General features: G+C 45.3%; 1 protein-coding gene across 4 annotated transcripts in view; it reads left to right on the plus strand.

The window, feature by feature from the left end:
• MAP1A (microtubule associated protein 1A) overlaps positions 1-21,959 on the plus strand; it is a 44,121-nt gene that overhangs the window by 5,301 nt on the left and 16,861 nt on the right. Inside the window, exons 1-2 of one of the 4 annotated variants that reach the window (XM_072345146.1) lie at positions 11,695-11,787; positions 13,520-13,623. The exons of 1 other annotated variant lie outside the window; for it this stretch is intronic. The gene's annotated coding sequence lies outside the window, so the exon portion shown is untranslated. Of the gene's footprint in view, positions 1-11,694; positions 11,788-12,058; positions 12,344-13,519; positions 13,624-21,959 lie in introns of those variants that run through there. 2 more of the 4 variants (XM_072345147.1, XM_072345145.1) reach the window with 2 other exon arrangements.

A 21,959-nucleotide genomic window follows, 5' to 3' on the forward strand; every position in this document is an offset into this window, starting at 1 on the left:
AGTGAAGTCCTGTATCACGATACAGTTCAAACAGTGCATTTCTATGATGGCATTCCCCTATAACAAAATATTATATGTATTGAAGGGCAGTTACTGTTACCCCTTCAAAAGCGATATGCCAAACACCGTTTTCTATCAAACTGAATAAACTAGGCAGAGGAAAGCAGCTCTAATCCTGCATGTTGAGGGAGTAATTTCTGGCATGAATTCCAGACACACTTAGTGTGAATAGGGCTATTGTAGCTGAGATGGGTTACAGTGTAGGCAGAACTGCCAATATTTTTGGTAAGCTGAAACAGGACAGGCAACAATTTATCTAAAGGCTGTTTATTTCTGTCCTAACTTACTCCTATTTACACAGTCATCCCCAAGCAGATAAGCGTCTGGACCCATAACAGATCTTGCTGACACACTTTGTCTCATGTGGGCCTGGTGAACAAAGGCACTCCTGTTCTTCAGGAAGATGCTGGTGTGCTTCTGTGGGCATCTTCCTGAAGGACCTGCTTGTTGCCTTGTAGATGTGCAGGAGGTTGGTGTAACAAACGTATCTGGTAATTCAGCAGTTTTGGAAGCCTTCTGGTTGAGAACAGAGGAAATAAGTAGGTGGTGGCTGAATGCCTTTTCTCTAGGAAAAAAAATGTAAGTCTTACAGCTGTTGAACTCCCTGCTAGCAGTGGGTAATAGTAATTAAATCTCTTACTATGCTGCTCTTGGGTATTGTGGTATCACTAAGAATCAGGATCATATTAAAAAGCCTGGAGTGAGTAATAGTGCAATCTCTGCATGTCTGATTTCACTGAGGAAGCTGAAATTATTTGTAGATACTTGTAATGCTGAATTGGAAGCTGACAGCTTAATGTGTTACTAGATATGATTTCATGCATTCTTCAAGCCCCTCTCCATTAGTGCACATCTGCAGAATTTGGTACAGGACAACAGATTTGCACTGCCTTTGCACAACTTCTCTTGCTGTAGTTGTCATGTGGAAAGAAAACAGGCACTTGGCCTTCAGCTGTTCCTGCTTCTCATGTGGTGAAGCTGTCAGTGGTAGAGAGATGAGACGTTCTGGCCTGGTTTGGTTGCCATAGGTGGCTACTGTATTTGTGACAAGTGTGTGCAGCTGATGTATGACTTTCTAATAGTTTCCTGCCAGCGTGTAAGGCAAGAACTGCCAGGAAAATAGTGTTTGGAGCTGCATCAAACTAGAAAATTGCACACTGTATGGGAACTGTTGAGTCCTGGCCTGATCCACTGATTGAGCATCTGGGGAAAGGACTGGTCAGCCCTGGGAACACAGGTGAAGGCAGTTCGGCAGTGGGTTAAGAAGGGGTGCAGCCTGGCTGCTCCTCTCTTAGGCCTTATTGAAGGGCTGACTGCAGTTGGGAAGGATCTGGTTGGAGATCCCTCCTTGGTGCAGCTTTCCCCTGTGAACCTGGAATCTTTTGATGCAGGTGAGCAATCTTCTTCCCTTCCTTCATAGCACCTTTCTATTGTGCCAGACCTTCCATCATCATACCTTTGTTGTAATGCCTTTCCCACTTTCCCACTGTGTTGATCTGTGTAATTGATATGTATGTTTCTGTTGATAATTCAGTAAGTGTGCAATTTCAAATGCAGCAAGATGATCCCTCAGATGGATCCATTCATATGCTGAGGAATGTTGAGCCTATTAGGAACAAGTCACCAGAGCACAGCAGTTACTGTACAGATGGTTCACGGCCATTCACTCAATGCAAAATGCTCCTCTAGAAACTTCTAACAGTAAGTTTGACATTTCTGGCAAGAAATTCTATTAGATGAAGAATGGTAATAGAGTACAAGTAAGTAAAGCATTCTACTGAGCAGAATAGTCCAAGGCTTTTCAATTTGCAGTTTCTTACTTCATTACCATAGTTATAATACAGATACAGTTTGGAAATGTTAACAGCTGTTTTTGAAGCGGAACTTAAAATGCATCTGCAACATGCTGTGGTAATAGAGAACGCAGTTATTTCTCTAACAAGTTTTTAATCTCTTCAGAGTTGAGGAACAAGTAAGTTTCAAATGTGGCTCAAGTGAGTGGGGAAAAGATCTGATAGCGTTGAGGCAGTCATGTAAACGATACCTAATCCACCTTATGGAAGTGGGCTTTTCTTTACAACAACCTGCAGACTCATTTCTGTGTGTCACAATAAACATGACTCTTGCTCTGGGTTCTCATGGATGCCCTGAATTCTGTTCATCTTTTCTACTGAGTAGTAAGGTAAGAACTGAGAATTCTGGTCAGCTTTTTAAGAGCCGGAAAGATGAAATGCCACACTGAATCAGGTTGGTGGTCTGTGTAGCCCAGAATTCGGCCTGCAGAAGTAGCAACAAGAGGTATAATTTGGGGACAGCATATGACCATAGCTGCTTTTCTCTACCCTTTTCTCCTCATGCTCCCTTGCTACACATAAAGTTTGGATCTGTTGTTAAAACAGCAACATTTTTAGTGAAAGCTGTTTAATCCTTACTGAAGTTACAAACACTGTCTGGCTTCATAGCATGTGTAGCAAGGTGCTAAATCTCAGTGCTTGCTGTCCAAAGAGGCAGTTTTCTAACTTGATTTATCTTCACTGAGTGCTCCCTCTCCTCTGGCATTTTAGAATTTGGTGAGTAATGGTGACCTGATCTCCTACCACTGATTTCATAATCCTCAGCTCTCCTCTCTAAGTTGAAGAGTTGGAACTTCTAAGACTCTTATGGCAGCTGTTCAAACCCCTTAATCATTTTGCTTATCTAAGCTAAACCTGCAGTGATAGACACAGCACTTTGCACGCTTTTGCTATTTTGCTACTTTTGAAGATAATGCGGTGCTGTCCCAGTTCCTCATTACCTCAGAGGTGATGGATTCAGGAAGGATAGAGAAAAGTTCATCACCATTTAACAACACCAGATAAGAACATCAGCAGAATACTGAATTTCCATATTTGAATGACTGCTTGATGTTACTGCCTCTCCATAGTTACTGACCCTGTTTATGATATGGTGCTTACGTGACCTCTTGTAGTATTTGAGTACGACACTAAGACTTCTAATTCTTATCTTCAGCTGTTCATGAGTGACATAACCTGAAAATGAAAGTGTCTACCTGCACTCCAGACATCAGCATCCTGAGGAATCCAACTGGCTTCCATAAAACTTGGCTAAGGTCAGTGCCTTGCCCAAAGATGGATGCTCTGTACCTGGAGACTTTCAGTCAGGCTGGATCAGGCCCTGGCAGCCTGGTCTAGCATTGGATGTCCATGTTCACTGTGGGGGAGTTGGACTGGGTGAGCTTTAAAGGTCCCTTCCAACTCAGAGGATTCTATGATCTCTGGCTCAGGGAGTTTTCCTGCTGGAAACCTGAGTTGGCTGCAGGGGCTCAGTGTTACATACTGTTACATACATAGTGTTACATACATACAGTGTTACATAGTGGTGTGACCTTGGTGAACACCACCGGTGGTTCTGAGAGCCGGGTCATTTCAGGGGTTGCAGGCACTGTTTGTAGCACCTTATGTAAGATTTTTGGTTTGGGATTTTTAATTTTATTTTATTTTTGTTTTGTTCTGTTTTTTTTTGTTTGTTTGTTTTGTTTTTGTTTTTTCCTCAGCAGACTCCTGCTGTCTTTGTAGTGTGTAACCCATTTAAATTCTTCCTATTCACCTAGAATAGTGTTCTTTTCTTTCTTTGACTGTCTGGCCTTATTTTCTAATCTCTACTTTGTTGAACTGTGTATCTTATTTAAATAAGTGTTTAGCAGCTCTGAGCAGGATGGCCAGATAAGAAGAAAGAAGAGGGGTGTGACTCCATTCAGTATCAGTGTAAAAACAGGAAAAAAGGAAAAACAAAACAAAACCAAAACCTGTTGAGGACACCTTTTTCTCCACTTGATAAAATTAGCAGCTTCCAGTCACTGGGTAGCAGTCTGAATGATCTGTGTGCTACAGAACAGTTACCAGTAACTACCTGATCTCCAAGATAGGCGTCATGCTTCAAGTAACTGTGCTCTTGTATCTGCTCCATGCTCTGGGTTTGTTTGTTGTTTTTTGCAGTGCTACAGTGACGTTTCTCTGACTTGACAAAGGCAGCGTTCTCTTGGTGGCTGTGTGCATTGTAAGCACCAGAGGTACAGCAACACTGACCCCTAACACTGTCTGCTGCTCTTTGGAGAATTCCATGTTTTTTGTGTTTTGTAGTAATGGTGAAAGTAGATACAATTCTTACAAGTCAATGCAAGCTCTGGGTGACTGTATGAATGTTGCTGGGATTCTAACATCACTCATATTTAGAGATTGGTAACAGAAGCTGTGCTGATGTATTTTTAGCATATTGTTAGTTTACTGTGGCTGGTGCCCCTTTAGTGCCCCTACCTGCAGTGGCTTTTCCAGTCCTTGTGAACTTGCTCAGATAAACAAGATGATGGGCAAAATGGAAGGAGGATTAAGCGGGAAAATAATCCTGAACATGTGATAGTCCAACAGCTGTGTATAAACATGTTCTGGGCAGAATTCTTGGTCTGCTTCACTCTACTTCAATTGTTTGCTGTTTTAGCTCCTCAGATCTTTCTTTGCTTTTAAAATTCTCAAGTTCCGGCATGGGCTGGAGGGGGGAGCCTCTGCCCAGCCTCTGCTCTCAATTCCTGTTTACCTGAGTGGAGCATTTCAGCGGTTGAAGATAAGTGGCTTAGGATGCTCTGTGCCCCCCTCTTCCTCAGGCTGAGCAAGCAGAGCTGAGCCATTCAGCTTTTACTCTGCCCGCACTAAGTACATCTAGAAAAGAAAAAGCAGAGAAACCAAGCAGAACTTCTGAGCCTATCTTCTTAAAGTAGAAGATATCACAGCTTACAGCCAGCAAAAGTAATCTGTCTGTGCTCCGGCACAGAGTGGAGCAACTAGGAGCGTTAACGTGCAAGGGAGTGAGCCATGTCATCAGCTGCCCACACGTGCATCACTGAAGTGCTGTCAGGCTCTCAGCCCGCATCATGAAAGTATTTGTGGCGTTCTGCTGCGTCCAGCTTGGATGAAAAAAGCAGAAATCCCCTGGAGTGATCTTCTCTAGGATCTCAGCTGCTATTTCAGGAAGTAAATTTTTCCACTGGGAAAACAGATTCAGAGAAGTGAAAAGCAGTGTTGGAGGATCCCGATAATCCTATTTTTCTGTGAGATTAATTGTTGTCATGCGCTATTGTAATTTTAATGCCGTAATTCCTACCTCCTTAAAAAGCAGATGTCCCTGAGTCTGATTGGCTCTGGTCCAGGATTTTGCCTTGCCCTGTTAACTGTGGCATTGCCGGAATGAACGCTGCTTTCCTCTCTGCAGATACGTGAAACTGCAGACTGGAGGCACTGTTCTCCTTTCCTGTTCTGGTGCTGCTTTGTCTGGGGATCTGAGATGACACGTATTCTATTTGACGCTGAGAAATTATCACAGTCTTTGAAGATCATGAATTTTAAAATGGACTTAGCAGATGTTGTTAAAGGCGCTGAGTCTAGAAGCATCTGTCTGTTGAAGTAGCAACTGGCCTTTGCTGCTTGGTTTGAAAACTTCATGAGGCTGAGCGCAATAATCATCAGCTTTTCCTTATTTCTTGGTAGAGCGAACGTGGTTCAGCATTGGCTCCACGTTACACTCCTCTTCCATCTGTAATTTTTTACTTATTGCCTTATCCTGCTAGTTTGTCTGGAGCAAGAAGGGAACAAATGAGTCAGTTCCGAAGTTCAGACCTTGAAAAATTAAGACCACTGCAAAAGAAAGGATATTCAGTCTTCAGTGAAACAAAACAACACATTTTAACATTGTATACTTGATTGTAGACTGTTGTGACTTTTTTTGTTATGCAGATCTTTTAAGGCTTTTGTGCTCCATTCTTCTGACCCAGAAAGAACAAATTATCTATAATATATAATATATATAATATATATAATATATATAATATATATAATATATATAATATATATAATATATATAATATATATAATATATATAATATATATATTATATATATTATATATATTATATATTATTGATTATGTTATATAACAAATTATCTATATATAATACCATTGGTCTTAACTGTGAGGTTCACTCACTGCAGAAGTGAGGGTCTTTCTGCAGTCACTGCATTCAGATACTGCTGTGACTGAAATCCTGGCCAATGAAGGTAATGGTTGTCCTCCATCCCTCTCCTTCCCTTGGTTGTTGTTAAGGCTGGTGTGTATGGAAAGCTTATTAGCAGAACTGTAATTGCAGTGCTAGTGGGCAAATATCCCTGTGCAAGCAGAATATCTCCACGGATCAAACTGTGTTGGCTTAATTATTTAACAAACAAGATTTACATGGATATCTTTTGTACTTTCAGCTCATTCTTATTCAAAATAGACAAAAATCTCAGCCAGATTTGTTCTTTCTGCCTTCTGAACTTTCCAGTCTTTCCTGTCTCTTAGATCAGGGCTACCAATGTTGGAGCAACTGCAGTCATGAGTTCACTGCTAGCTTTTCTGAAGTCAGAACCTGCCATACTAAATTACTACTCTTGCTTCTAAATCTGAATGTTGTGGTTCAGTGTTGCTGGCAGTTTGTGTAGCTCAAATTCTACAATCACATATGGCATATATGGAGGCAAAGAGGAAATGGGTTCATCATGACGCTGCTTTTTGAGATTTTCCTGGGATGTGGAAGGAGCGCACCGTACTGAATCAGTTTTGCTGCTTTATCTTTCATATACGAAGAATCCAGGTGCCAGGGTCTGACTGGATGGACCCAGTGAGATCAACCCTTAAAGTTGATAGAAGAAGAGAATTAATGATGAAATTGTTGGGGAAGGTCTGGTTCTTTGTTGGGGATGCAGAGTGAAGGAAGCATGCCGTCATTGCTTTCTTTTCTTTAGTGCTTCTCATCCTGGTGGATGTGGGTACTGTCTTGCTTGATTTATTTCTAAAAATAGAATTGCTGAGAAATACTGAATCTATACCAGTCAGCCCTTGGGGTAGTAGCACGTGAATAACTGATCATTATATCTCAGCCCTTTCTTAAATGGATTCCTCATGGTTAATAACAAAAAATGAAGATGGGAACAAATCCTGAAAGAACATAACAGGGTTATATTTGATTTCAAATGACCTCTGCTCAGCAGTTCTGCTCATAGCTTTGTAAATTGAAGCCTGCTCTGGATCTTGTCTGCTTCCCTTTGACAGTGGCTGCTGTGGAAGTTGGTTACAGCTGCTCACAACGCCACTTTGCCTTCACCTGGGTGAATAGTGTAGATTTGACCTAATATTACTGCTTTGCTTCTGAAATTTTGTTGAATATTAACAATTCTACAGGAAAATCTGCAGTAGACAATTTGTCTCCTGTGAAGAAGACTTGCATAGGATTGCTGCTTTAAAGATGAGATTTACTTGCACTTTTATTCATATTTCATGGAGATGAATAATTCAGAAGTGGTTATTGATTTTTCCTTCCATTTGTTTCTGATCTCAGATTTCATCTGAGCTGCATCCTTGCACTGCAGTGCTGATCTCATCCTGCAATAGGACATAAAGTGGGAGAGAATGGTGTCTGAAATGGATGTCCCATTTGATCTCTGATTTTGGTTTAAAAAGTATTTCAAGTGTTTTTCTCCTTTTTTGACTATAGTAGGCCTTTGTATGGGAGATTGGTAATCACAGCCTGAACCTCTGATTAATCAGCTGAGGCAAGTATGGGGTCAGCTGTGGGAGCACAGGTGAGAGTGATGTAGCTGTGCTCCCTGAAGGGATGGAGCTCAACTCCATCCCCTCTGAGACCTCATTTAAGGGCTGATCCCACTGAAGCAGCATCTCTTGGAGATCGCTCACCAGTGAGGACTGCCCCAGCTTCCTCAGCCAAGGCACCACCACTGGTGAGTTTTCCTTTGCCTACTCCTTCTGTACATTTGCTGCCATCTGTATAGTAACAACCAATGCAGCCTTACAAGCAGCAAAGAGCTGTTAATGGTAATACCCCTACTCTGCTCACAATCTACTTGCACTGCACTACGTGACCTGCGCATTCTTGCTTTCAATTTGAGCTGTGCCTGGAAGAGCAGGTCTGTAATCTCAGAACTTGCTTATTTCCTGGAGTATCTCTTCATGTTTGTTTTTCTTGAATTTCTTTGCTTGTCTTCACAGTGAGATTTATTGTGAGAGAAGCTTGCATAGAACGCCACTCAAATTTGTGTGAAAACAAGTTACGGGGTCTGTAGTTTCCAGGAATATGACAGCTACTCACTTTATGTTGCATAAAGAAAATGCCTATTTCAATGTCACAATTTTCCTACTCTAAATATGCTAAGAATCATCATTAAGCAATGTATGATTTAATAAGAGCTGTATGTTTTTAAGAGAGTCCTCTATAGCCTTGCCTGAGTCGTGTAACAACAGTTTGGAATATTGCAAACTTTCCAGAGTGTTTTGTTCTGGGAGTTCTTCTTGTGCCATTGCAATTTCAAAAACTTACTGCACTTTCTTTCCAGCCTCCCTTTGAGGTTGGCTGCCAGGTGCAGCTTCCTATTTCAGTTTGCATTATCTTCACAGTTGCCTCTTTTTGTTGCTGGTTTGCCTCCTAGGATCCGTTATGAGTTTATCAGAGCTGTCCTACAGGTATCCTCTCTGTAAAGCAGCATGACATCTGTTAGACGGATAACTAACAGCATCTGGTAAATTAGTGCCTCTTGACTGACTGTTCTCTTAAAGATGTCAGCAACCTTTCAGTCTCTGTTCAAGTCTTAGAAACAAAGTTGGAAAATGTGAGTCCCCAGGATCCTTCTTGGAGTAGATGGTGCCTGTTATAAAAGATTAGTGGCTGGTTCAGAGAGAGAATGGAATCTGAGACAAACCTGTCTGGAATAGGAGGGGAGGGATCCTGCCCCCAATTTTGGCTCTTGTAGTTTCTCTCAGGTTGCCTTGGCTGTGTGTCTTTGTTACTTCCCAGTGCTGGATTGGTTTATACCTTCTCTGCTCTTCTGTACATCTGTTGAGATGTGTGAAAAGCTTTGCTGTGCCTCTGCCTGCAGAAGTCTTGTGGGTGTTCAGTGAGGACCAATGCTGGCAAAAGCTGCTGAGTGAGTACAGCCAGTGTGGGTGCTGCACACATAGAAGGCACAAGCTCTTCTTCAGGTAGGCTTATGCTGCTTACTGGAAATGTTTGGAGCAGTTTTTCCTTGAAGTGACTGGGGCTTGATCCTAGCACCTCCTTCCTCTGCTGCATTAAGCTGCCCTCTGGATGCTGCAGAGTCATCCTCAAGCAGGGAATGTGCTGGTTCCTGCTGTGCCCCAGTATTTGCTTCAGTCCCTTTCTCCTGTGTTTCTTCTGGTCGTTCAGTACTACTCATGATTGCTCCAGTTCTGCAGCCTTGATTTTAAAAACCTCTTTATCCTTTCCATTGAGAGTTCTAGTCAGGTCATCTGTTATTTTCCCTAAAGCTTTTGAGTTGCTGAGTTAATTTAAGATCACCATTTTTAAAACCCTATTTTCTGGGACAAGTGAGACCAGAGTGTTGCCAAAGAAAACTCACAGGGCTGGTGAGTTTGCTTCAAGTAAAAATTGGAGAAGAGACTGATAATGTGGGTCCAGGACTGTCATTAAGGATGCAACTGACAAGAAGGTAAAACCTCATTTGGTGAAGAAAATGATTAGCAGCTGAATGTAACGGATGATGTGGGTTATCCACCTGTGTAAACTTCCCAAGTACCACAGCAAGTTAAGGTCTATGGTAGACTCTCAGCTCCCTAGGCACTCAGCTATTAGAAGGATGGAAAGATTACTGTCAAATCAAGGAAAAGTAGCCTAATTCTGCAAAGCAGTTGAAAGAATAAAGTGTCAAAAGCTTCTTGAGGTCTAACAAGGTGTCACTGCATTTCAGACAGATAGTTACACCAAACAGGCAAAAGGGCAAAGTAAATCTTCAGAATGGAGGAAATCGTAGAGAATGAGAAGGTGCCAATACATGTAAATAAGGAACAGAGATGGAAAGAGCCATGAAATAATTGCACAGAAAGATTCAGGAGTACTGAGCAAGTAAATGAAAAAAGAAATTCCTTGTAAAGCCCCACAAGAGTAAAACTCATTGTACCTGTGCAGAAATCACGATAATGAAGAGGAAATTAAACATTATTTGTCAGGGTCTTCAGAAAACTGGTGTTTTTTGTTTGTTTTTTTGTTTGTTTGTTTTTTTGGAAGTGAAGAATCAGTGAAAGTGTCATTAAGTGGGAAGTGAAAGAAAAAAATCCTCTAACAGGGTGGATGCAAACAAATTCTTGCATAGTCCTGAAGTCTTCTCCATACAGAGCGCTGCTGTGCTGCCCCTCCTCTTGGACAGCTTTCTGTAAGGAGACCTCAGAAGCTGAGATGTGGGCTAACGGAGGATAGAATTCAGTGTATTGAGAGCTCTGTGCTTTTCATTCAGAGCTTTGCTGGCATCATCAGGTGGTGGTGCCTCTGCTTTGATGTTGGAGCTGTCAGGCAGAAGGCTGGGATGTGCCAGCGGTGATGGAGCAGTTCGGCAGTGTGGGGCTGTTCTTGTCAACATGAAGCTGAAACTTGTTCATTGAGAGCATTTTAATCTTTGGCCTTTTTAAATAGGGGTGAGGGTGTGTTACCTATTTAAAGCGCACACACACGCAGATCTCAGATATTAGACTCCACTGTGATAATTTTTCCAGAGGTTGGCTGATATTTGCTGATGATTTGCATCAGCCAGAAGCTACAAGAGAAGTCTCTCATTTATTTTAAAACTGTGCAAACTTCAGTGATATTTCTGTTCCTGAGCTTTCCATTGTCTCGGAGAGCCCTTGAAAGATGAGTGGGATGGCCTGCTGTTGTAGGCTGGGTAAGATCTCTCCAGCTTTCTTCATTAATTCTAAAATATAAGAGTAGGGTGGGATCTTGTGTGAGGCAAGCAGGACACTGGTAGTGGTTTTAGTACTTGCTATGAAAATCAAGTTACTTCTGGCAGCTCCTGTGCCAAGCAGTAACTGTGTGCCATGGAGCCTTCCAGAGCTGGGCTGATAGCTTGAGCCCAGCAGGGTAGGGACAAGGAAGTTTCCCTGCATGATGCCTTGCGGGTCCAATGAGCCAGAGGCTCTGGTAGCGGTTAAGAGTTGAATTACAAGGTTTTTAGTTAAATATTTAAATAATTTTCTGAACGTTGTGCTGGAAGTAAAATGCAGAGGTCAGATTGTTGGCATTTTTGCATTACTCGTTCAGGTTCTGTTTATCACTTGGGTGGGATTTGGAATTGTCTTTGGCATGTCTGTGTATCAGCAGCCGGTCGGTGGGTGTGCGCTGCTGGCGCGGCTGTGTCAGGATGCTGCACCTGAAGGCCGTCTGAATTGATACAAACCCTCAGATGAGGTGGGGAGTGCCCCTGCTATGGGGCGCTCAGTAAGGAGCAGCCCGTGTACAGGCAGCTGGGGGAGAGAATATTCTGCTAAGATGAGAACTGTGTGCAGGAGTCCATCCGCTATCACGTATTCTGGGGCGTCAGCCGAAGTTCCGGTGGTCACGTTGGCCCAGATTCTCACTGTCAGAACTCGGCCTTTCTCAGCCCCGGAGCAGCACGAGGCTGGCCGGCCGTGGGCACCGAGGTGCCGCGTTTGTCTCCGCGAGAGGCTCGCAGCCCGCAGAGGGTTAATGCAGCCCCGCGGCGGGCGGGGGCCGGGCGGCTCCTCCCTCGGCTCTCCCTGACACAGCAGCTGCGCGCCGCAACCCCCGGCGTCCGCACCGTTGCGGCTCTCCGGGCATCCGCCGCTGAGCCGGGACACGATGGTACGTGCGCCGCCCTTCCCGGGGGCTGCGGAGCTCGGGCGGGCGGTGGAGGCTGCGGGTCCGCGAGAAGCCCCTGGCGCTGCTGGGGGCAGTAACGCTTTGTTCTCGGTCCGCGGTTGCCCGCGGCTGCGAAGAGCCCTTCGGGCTGCGCGATGGGCGGCTGGGGCCGGGCAGCGCCCTGGGTCTGCTGCGCGCCGCCCGTGCCGGCGGATACCTCCGCAGAGCCCTCCGCAGGAGATGCGCTTTTCCTCCCTTGGGCGCTCGCCTCACTGGGGAGCGGCGGAGAGAGAGACTGGGCGGTGATGGAGAGGGGAGACTAATGGCCGGAGGGCGAGACGGCCGCAGGTGGAGCTAGGATTTATGGTCCGCGTGAGGACATCGCCCTTCTCGGCTGCTCGCGGCCGGAGCGTAGGAGCGGGCTGAATTCCACGGCTGCTCAGCTGTTCGTTGCACTCGTGTCATCAGCGCGGCGAAAGAAGCATCGAGATGAATCCAGAAGAAAATCTGGAGGGGGCATTCTGCTTGTCGGGGAGCTGCGGCTCTGCGCCCCGCCCCGGTGGGCGCCTCGGGAGGGGTGAGGGTGGCGGAGGCGTCTCCTGGGCTCTGCCTCTGGGCCCGGTCCGGTGACGGCCGCTGACGCCTTACCCGACGCTGATGGTGAAATGTGGCCGATGCTTAACGGGAGGGGGGGGCTGCTAAGGCTGTGAACTGTCACCGCTGGTTCCAGGGAAGGGGGGTCCGGGGGCGCTCTTGAAATTCCTTTCTCCTTCGGTGCTGCACACCCACATGTGAGGTGTGCTGAAGTAGCTGAAGTCTTGTTCCGAGCTGCTCAAAGCTCTGCTCTTCCAGGAGGAGAAACCACAAAGCATCCGAACTTGCAGCTGGGCTGAGGGGGAGGAAGGATCTTTTAGAATATGATGCGGTCTTTCCAGGGCAGCAGAGATGAGATGTGGCCAGGAGTGAAGTGGGCGTTTGTCCTCGCAGGCTGCAGGAAGCTTTTTATGCTTTAGAAGAGAGAAGAGCGAAGTGCTTTCTTTTTGCTGGTAGTGGTTCTTTGTTATCCCCCACCCTGCTGTGGAAGGCAGCTTCTCCAATTTTGAGGGGGGGAGAAGGTGCATCATCAGTGGTATGAGGGGACAACTACAGGCACATGTTCTGTATTTTCTGTAGGGTGTCTTTGGCATCCCTCAGAGTTGCACCTAATGAACATCTCATTAAAGGATTAAATCATCTGAATGCTAGTGCTGACACCCAGTGAAGCATTTAAAATAGGGCTTTTAATCTATTATTTTTGGAGAGAGAGAGAAGCTGGAGCAGGGCTGGAGGATAACAGGCTGTGTGATTGTCAGTATTTCTTCTGCTCTCTGTTCTGAGCGCTGCTTTGGTTGAGGGGGAGGAGAGGTGAACTTCATTGACGGGGGGAGCAGTTAAAGTCAGCAGTGATGCCAACAAAAGCTTTCTGAATAGAGGAGAGAAGGGCTGCTGCGTGTGGGGGCTGAGAGTGGTCGGGCTGCACTCGGTGATGTAGGAAGGAGAAAGAGGAGGGAGCTGGGACATATTTATCACAGTGAGCTCGGAGGGAGGAGCGTGGCTGCTGCACACTCGCGCACGCAAGAACACGCACACACACTGCGGCAAATTCTGCAGCTGGTGCCTGCTGGCTTATGACTGCAGAAAAAACAAGCTCCAGTTTAAACTCTGATCTCAGAGACGCGACTGTTTCTATTCCCAGTATCTCTGGTCCCGCTGCGAGCAGCCGTGCAGGCTGGATGCTTCTCCAGAATGAAAGGGGCTCCTCTTTCTTCCGATGAGGCAGGGGACTTTTTGCTGCATAAGGTCAGTATCCTCCCTGTCTCCTTGACTGCTCTGTCTGATCAGTTGCATCTCAACCACGTGACTGTCCTTATGCTTCCTTCAGCAAGTGACAATTGTATCACAGCCGGGAACCCTTTTATTCTCCCCTCATTTCCTTTGCTCTGTCAAGGTTGGGTCATCGGTTCTGTAGTAGTTTTGTTCCCGATGAGATAATCCATAAGAGGAATGTCCTATTGCATCATTTTTGCCATTCTTCCTTCTGTCTGTGTTCCTTAGTGATGTTCTCAGCTGAAATGGGGCTGAGTGATGGACTTGAGCTCAGGAATACAGGGAGCAGTGGCCAGCATGGGCCGTTATTGGTGAAAGTGAGGAAGCTGTGCATGCTATCTAGTACTGCAGAGGGCCACATCCAAAAGAGGGAGGCCAGGCGCCTGGGTGAGGATGGGAGAGGAGTTCCTCAGTGTGACATGGCCTTGTTCTCGTGTATGTTTTCACATGCAAAGCATCCAAGGTAACTCTGGGATGGCTGCATCTCACAGAAGAATAACAGAAGCCAAATAAGGATGCAGCAGCATACCTTGGTGGTGTGTGTCAGAGGTTTACTGCCCACTTGGCAAGCACAGCTCAGTGTGCCACGTGTGTTATCACAAGCTTCCATTGATGGGTCGGTGAGAGAGGCCTGCAGGCCTTCAAAAGAAGTATGGCGTTTGCTAGGCAAAAGTACCTGGAAAGGGTAGAGAGCAGTTGCTGGTCTGATGGATCATCTCTGGGAATGGGAGGGAAGAGGAAAAAGTTATTTGCATACGCAGGTAATCAGAGACAGGCCTCAGAGACTTGCAGGGTAGATCCCTCAAATGGATAGTATAGTGTTCAGTTAGTGTCTTTCTGTGCTTTTTTAGTGGGGAATATAGTTTGGGTCCGCATGTACATTCCAAAAAGGCATCATCACCCCAGTTTCTGTGTTTCAATAGAAATGAAACTTTACTTTAGAAAATAAATGCTTGAATGGAGCCTTTCCAAGGGTGAAAGTTGAGAATCTCAAATGGGAGCAGGAGTGTAAGTCACAGGTGGGCTAGGCTTTAATGTTCAACAGGACATACTGATAGCAGACACATCTCTCTCTATACATATTGTCTTTTATGGGCTTTCTTGTGAAGACTCTTGCAATTAACCAGAAACTCCTTTGTGCCCCAGTTTCACAGTAGGTCCGGGTGTGTAAGATTTTGTGTCACTTTGGCGTTCTGCAGTACAAGAAACCTTTCTGTGAGTTCAATGAACTGCTGAGGCTCTGGAGGGGAAGGTGGAAGAGGAGGAGGAGTACTGATCTACAGGCACCAATCAGTGCATTGGGGAATGTACTTCCATGTTGGTAGTCTTGAGAAATGTCAATTCTGACTTCAAGTGAAAAGGTTAAAGCCATAAAAATTGGGTGCTATTTTTCACACATGCCACAGGGACAAATAGATGGTGGTGTAAAAAAAACCAAAAAAAGCATGGAAGTGTAACTGACAAGTCTAGGTCTTTTGTTTCATCTACCAACTTTCAGGTTAAGAGATTCATTTAAAAGATTTTGCCTGAATTGCTTTTCCACTTCCTTTGTTTCACTGGGATCCAGCCATCACATTTGTGCTATTCTCTGTTAAGTGCTGCTGTCGAATTCTTAAATAACTGAGGAAAAAACTAGAAGGAAAAGGCCTTAAATATCTCTTCTTTTAATGTTGCCTCAAGGATGTCAGCCCGTCATTAGGTACTAACGCTGATCTTGGAGGAAAAGTGGGTGGGCGCACAGTCAGCGATTCCCCTCCTGTCTGGCTAGGTTTGTGTTTGTAAGAGCCTCCTGAACAGTGCAGGAGGGTGAACTGCGGTACTCGGGGGAGAGCTGAGAGCACGCTACAAGTTGCAAAAGAAGTAAATAACTTCAAACAAATATGTGGTATCTTTTTGAAGAGGCAGCTTGCAGGCTGGTGGGTACAAACACTGTGCATGTTTTGACTCAGATCCTGACTGCTCGATTTGAATGGGAGATTTAATTGTTAGGAAGATTCTTTCATGCTGCTCATCCATGTTCTAAAGCAAAGGTTGTCTACAAAGAAATGGGATGCGTGGGACTGTGGAAGGGGCCTGTGACTGCATAGCTCTGACAGAGCCAAACAAGTGTGGGGCTCTGGGACAAATGTGCTCCTGTTCTCAGTTCCAATTCTCCTTATTTTCCCAGGTTTGTAAATGCAGTCCTTGATTGCACAGTGGAGACTGCAGACTGAAGGATGTGTGGCTAGGCTTGATAGCATTAAGAAGGGACTCCAGTTATAGAGTGCGACTTCAGTGAGGTCAGTGCAGAGCTCAGAGCTCTCCTTGGCTTCTCTTCTCCATGCTGAGCAGACAAAGCCCTGCATTTACTGGCAGAATGGACCAGTGGCCTTGAAGCTCTGCACCTTTAAAGTAACTTTCTGTATCATATTCGTTATCACTGTGCTCCGTGCTGTGAATCAAATCCCAGGAATCCAGATCATGCAGAGAATTTATGAAGTGGCAACAAGATCCAGGAGTGCAGAGTAAAAATGCAGCTAGGATGGGTGTTGGCAGAGGATGGGTGTTCTTTGCATCCTGCCAGAGCTTGAGTAGACTTTGGTGCTCTAGCACTGCTGTATGTGCAGTCTGCAGGTGGTTTCATAACTATGTCTTAGAGACTGCACTCAGCAAGTCATCTTCAATACAATCAGCTGAGAGAAAAGAAAAGCTTCTTAGGATGGCCATCTCTTCAAAGGGGCCATCTATCAGTCTGCTGGGGGTGGTGGAGTGTGGACAACTTATGAGTGATGCTTTAAGGTGTGCTTGGGTTTCCTTGTGGGGGTTTAGTGTACGTTTGATCAGCTCTGCTTCCGGCTCCTCACAGATGGAGATAATGCCATTATGCGGAGCTGTGTTCTTAATTCATGTGAATACTTTGCACTGTTTCACAGCCAAGGATGCAGGGAGAGCTTGAGTCAGCAATGCTGCTGCAGGGAACAGAATCTCTCCTGGCTGATTCTGCACCTGGCAAACTAGACAAAAGTGTTCATCTTACCTATTAATGCAGCTTAGCTGTGATATAGCTTCCAGCTGAGGGACATTTAACAAATGGTTAGAATGGTAACTTCTGAAAATAGATACAACTGCTTCCAAAGTGAACATCTGCCTTCAATTAGGAGTTCCAAAGTGCCTGGGCTATCAAATTGCTCTTTAGCATAAAAGTGAGACAGTATGTGCAATTAAAAAGCAGTGAGATAGTTGCTATAGTTGGCACAGTATAGAAATAGAAGTTGCCTGGGAGAGGAGCTGTAGATGGCAAGAAAATAGGCAAGGCAGGAAAGCACAGGCAAGTAACTGGAAGGAGTATCTCTTGGGATGTAGTAAGTAGCAACTGCCTGCCATACCTTAAATATTTTTCTCCCACCTCTTGCCTGGTTGCTGGTTCACCATCTTGGTGTTTTGTGAGAAGGCAGTCTCTCCTCTTGTGCAGCCCATCCTTACCCTAAAGCACAGCCAGTTCTCCTGAGAAGTAGCAGTGTGATAAGGGAAGTTATTATACACCATCTCTTAGATCCACCAATAGAAACAAAAACAAAAAAAACCCAAAAAACAACAACAAAAAAAACAGTTTTTATCAGTAATTTTAGCTAATGTTTTGTTCAAACAAGCATTCTGTTGCAATCTAAACAACTTTAACTTCAAAGGAAAATATTAAATATTTGTTAAAACAGACCATTAGTAAAATGATTGATTTTACATAAGTGCTGTGTCAGCTTTGGACTCTAATTTACAGCCTGTGGAAGCTAATGGGACTGTGAACTGTGCTCTGCCCTTTAGCATCTGGGGAGCTGCCCAGGCTTTTTTCCTCCTGCGTGGAGATGCATTCTGGCCATAACTCACAATGTGAAGGTGGCTGTTTTCTCTGTGGCTGATTTCCCAGAAGCAGAAGCTGCCTGCTTTCCTCAGCCAGGCTGATGCTGGCACTTTCTAGACTCCTGTTTGTCCTCTAAAGGTCAGACCAGAATGAGATATGGCTGCCTGCTCTCTGTGCCACGTTTGTGGCAGTTGCTGCTGCTTGCACAGGGTCAGGCACCACCGCAGAGATGCTCTGCTTACAGCAGCTCCGTCCTTCCCTCTGCCCCCAAAAAGGGAAAGTCAGTTTTCTTTAGAATAGTTTTCCCAGCATCCTTTTTAATTTTTTCTTCCTGGAATTCACCACTAGTGCCCACCAGGCATTCAAAGGCTTCTCAGCCCACTCCTCTGTGGAGGGATTTCTTGTTAAACGTATTGAGGACTCTCCTTGTGCGTGCTCTGAGCGCGCAGGCAGCAGGATGGCTGTGTGGAGCTTTCCTCATGCTGCTCCATGACATAGCAAACTCCTGTTTGTGCTGCTGGGGCTGTGGCATTCCGTGCTCTGCCCATTTCTGCTCACAGCTGTGGAAGCACCAAAGCCTGCACTGAGGGCAGACAGAGCCCTCCCACCTGTGACTGCTGCAGTACAGCAAGGATGCCCAGGTGAGATGGTCAGTCTGTAGGTGAAGGGGCACTGAGCTGTGACTTTCCAGTTGCTGGTTTGTGTGCTGGCAGCCAAAGCAATCTTCCTGTTTATTTTTTAATTCCTGAGCCCATCTGACTTGCTGGCAGAGCTTGCAAATCTCCTCCAGCCAGCTGTATGCTGTTTGGTTTGCTTGCTGGTGGAAGGAGCTCCAGCAGCTGTGTGTCCGTCAGGTGCAATGCTTAGGACGTTGCTTCCAGCAAGAATATTTACTTCTCTCTCTGACTGCTGAACGATGCAGGGGCTTCCTTGGGCAGGAGTGGGTCTGTGTTGCAGTAGGTGGTAAGGAGGAGTGTTTGCACAGTAATCTGCCTCTCTCCCAAGGAGATGTAGCTTGCTGCACTCATTACAGTTCTGGAGCATTTGTGAATGAATATGTTGTTTCATTTTCTCTGAATGGACCCCAGTTGGGGCTGGAACCTTTTTTTCTTCATGAACACTGAAGGAGCTACAGTTGGAGGCTTTGCAGTCACAGAATGAAAGAGTCAGTGACCATCTCAGTATTACGGTGCCATTTTAGAATGAAAAATGGCAGGCTTTCAGCTCACAGTAGCTCATGTTAATTATGCAAATGTATGCACCCTGAGAACCCTCATGTATGCTTTGACTGTCATCTGAGCCTTTTTTTGTTGTTGTTGTTTTGCAGAGCATCAGGTTTGTGAATGCATCCCAAGGCTCAGGTCTGTGTGTCTTTGCTTGTTGCTCGATTTCCTCGAACAAAACCAATCTGATTCTACACCAAATACATATTAAAAACTGGAAAAAGAACAATAGATCTTTCCTCCTTCCCTTTGAATGCAGCCCTGCAGGTCCTGAAGTGCCACTTGGAAATAACTCTAGCACTTCTGCCATTGCCTAGCTGTAGTTTGTTGCCTCTAGGAAATTACTGTGCAGTGTTTTGTGGGCAGTTCCTGCTGGCTGCTGTGTAAGAGGTGGCTGCCCTATAGAAAAAGAGCTTTATATGCATGTTCTGCAGTCCTGAATGAAAGCACATTACTTCTGAACGATAGTAAGCAATGTGACCCTCGTACAAGAGGAGAATACCCCTCTCTGTCTTTGAAACTTTCAGTGAGGTCAGGAATGAGGCATTTATGTATGAAATTTTACATATGATGGGCAGCAAGCGCTGTGTGACTAAGAGACAAAACATGCTGGGAGTAAAAAACTAGCTAAGACAGAAAACAAGTGTATGGCCAGATCTGTGACACATCCAGAGGTGAAATACAAGGGCTTTTGTACTAAGAACAAAGTCGGTATGGGTATGGTAATGATAAGAAAAGGAGCTGGGATGAAAATGGAGGTGGCTACATTTGCAGATGACTCAGTTGCTTGTATCTGGAAATGACCATGAGGAGCCTGTGCAACTAAAGTCATTGTGATGTCATATTATAATCACTGTCAAAAAATACAAGATCAAGCACACTGCAATAATTAGATCTTTCCAGCTCATTGTAAGAACACAGTTCATTGTGTTGTCAGGGTGAAATTTTGATGCCACTGTATAGATCTGACTGAAGGTCTTTATTTGGTGCAAAGCTCAAGACAGGATACATTGTGATGAAAAATAATAGGGAATAATATGAAATACGCAATAATGCCACCCTTGTGAGTCTTCTGTGTTCGTTCTTGTTTTGATACTTGTGATCTTACTTGTCCTAAGGGCTGGAGCAGAAATAGAGGAGTTTTGGGAATTGGTGATGGGTGCCCAGGGAAACTCTTCTTTTAAGAAACAAATGGCAAAGACTGGGGGTGTTCTGCCTTGGCAGGGATACGATGGATAGAAATCTTCTCTGGAAATGCATGCAACACTGCTGATTTCTGTTGGGAGGAATTTTTGTAAGAAGGATGCTCCAGCCCATGTGCTTAAATCTGCAGACCTGTATTGAGGGCAGCCAGCAAAGGGCTTTGGGATGACTGGCCTTCCCTTGGCTGCCTTGCCTGCATCCATGCAGCTGTGGGTCTGAAAGGCATTCAGGAAGAAAAGGCTGTGGGCTGCAGCCATCATTATGCATTGTTGGACTTCTCCCAGTGCTGTGGCCCAGCAAAGACGTGCTGCCCTCCTGGCCTGATCTCTTCCCTTGTCACTGGGCTGTCTCTGAGCAGTTGAGGCACAGTGTCCTCCTCCTGCAGATCTCTGCCCATTGCAGCCAGCTGGGCAGAGCTCGGGCTTCTGCCATCCTGATTTTCAGAAGTCAGATTAAAATTTCTGTATGTGTGAGCACTGGGCTGGCAGTGGATGCTTTTTCTCTGAAAAATTGGAAGGAAACCTCTCCCCCAGCCCAATGAAATCTCCAGCACCTCTCCATATATTCTATTCCAGCATCTGACCACCCTCACGGTAAAACAAAGTGTTTTCTTGTCCTCAGATGGAATCTCGTCTCTCTCAGTTTGTGCCTGTTTCCTCTTGCCCTGTCACCAGGTACAACTGAAAAGAGTCTGGCTGTATCTTCATTCCCTACCATCATATATTTATAAACATAGATAATCTCCTTGCCCCTCCCCCAGCTTTTTTTCAGCCTAAATGATGTTGCTCTCAGCCTCTCGTATGAAAACACTTTTGTCCGTTAATCGTCTTCATGGCCCTGCACCATTTGTGCCTTCCATCTGCCACAGCTGCTAGCTCCATAGCTTGAACTCTTTCTTTCAAGTACGAAGGGGGCAGCCCCTCTATGGGGCGTGAGGACGGGAGCAGAATGCTAACAAACCTTGCTTTGTTTGCCCCTCTCAGCAGTGACAGCTCAGCTGCTCAGTCTTAAGTGACATAGATGGCGAAGAGCAGCAGTATTTCAGTGCCCATTAGTCCCGCAGACAGCACCTCTCCTGCAGCTGTTGTGGTCCCCCAGGGCTGCCTGCTGCACTCAGACTGGCATTGCTTCTGCAGCACTTTGGTACCCAGAGCCTGGAAGGATGCTGATGTGCACCACTGAGCATGCTCTGGGCCTGAGAACCCTCCCTTTCAGGGCAGCAGGCACTGATCTTTCTAGAAAAAGACTGATCTGGGCCCTGGCGTTTTGTGAATATTTTGCCAAATTTCCACGTAATTCCCATCCCAAGTGTCTTTTTGCACTATCAGGCTCTTTTTCTTCTACAGAATCTTATCTGGGTGCCTGTCTGCAACTCTCGTGGGAGGGAGACAGCAAAACAGGAATTCCAGATCTTTCCATAGCAGCAGTTCATCTCTAGCAATGTGGGTTTAAAGAAAAAATATACACACAAAATAAAACACTCACTAGAGGAAAAGAAAGTTACTAATAACAAGAAATTTGGTTTCAGTGCTGCACTGCTACAGTGAAGGGTGAGGTGACAGTCACCTTCACCAGCTGGTTTACAAACCCTTGTGATGTCTAGAGCTTGGACAACATCCCCAGATACCTCTCCATAGTGTCTGCAAGGAGGGAAGAATTTCTCACTGTGACCTTCCAGTACTTGAAGGGAGACATTCAAGGCCAGGCTGGATGTGGCTCTGCGCAGCCTGGTCTGGTGGTTGGCGACCCTACACACAGCAGGGTGTTGAAAACTGTGGTCCTTTGCAACCCAGGCTGTTCATAGATTCTATGAAAATACTTCTGTTTGTGTGGGATGGTCAGTCTATGCCAGTGTGTGTGGAGCACAGCTGCCTGGCACAAGATGGTGGTTTGACATGTCTGGCACTGTGAGCTTCAGAACACGTTGGAGCTGAGTTGCAAATTATGCTAATCCAGTACTAAGTTTTTTTTCTTTGTTGCCTGAAAGGTTTTGCTTTGGTCTGTCAGACTCAGTTATTAAATTGAGTCTGGAGTGTAAGTTGAAGCCT

This window comes from Excalfactoria chinensis, chromosome 10 (assembly GCF_039878825.1).
Source record: "Excalfactoria chinensis isolate bCotChi1 chromosome 10, bCotChi1.hap2, whole genome shotgun sequence".
Taxonomy (NCBI): Eukaryota; Metazoa; Chordata; class Aves; order Galliformes; family Phasianidae; genus Excalfactoria; species Excalfactoria chinensis.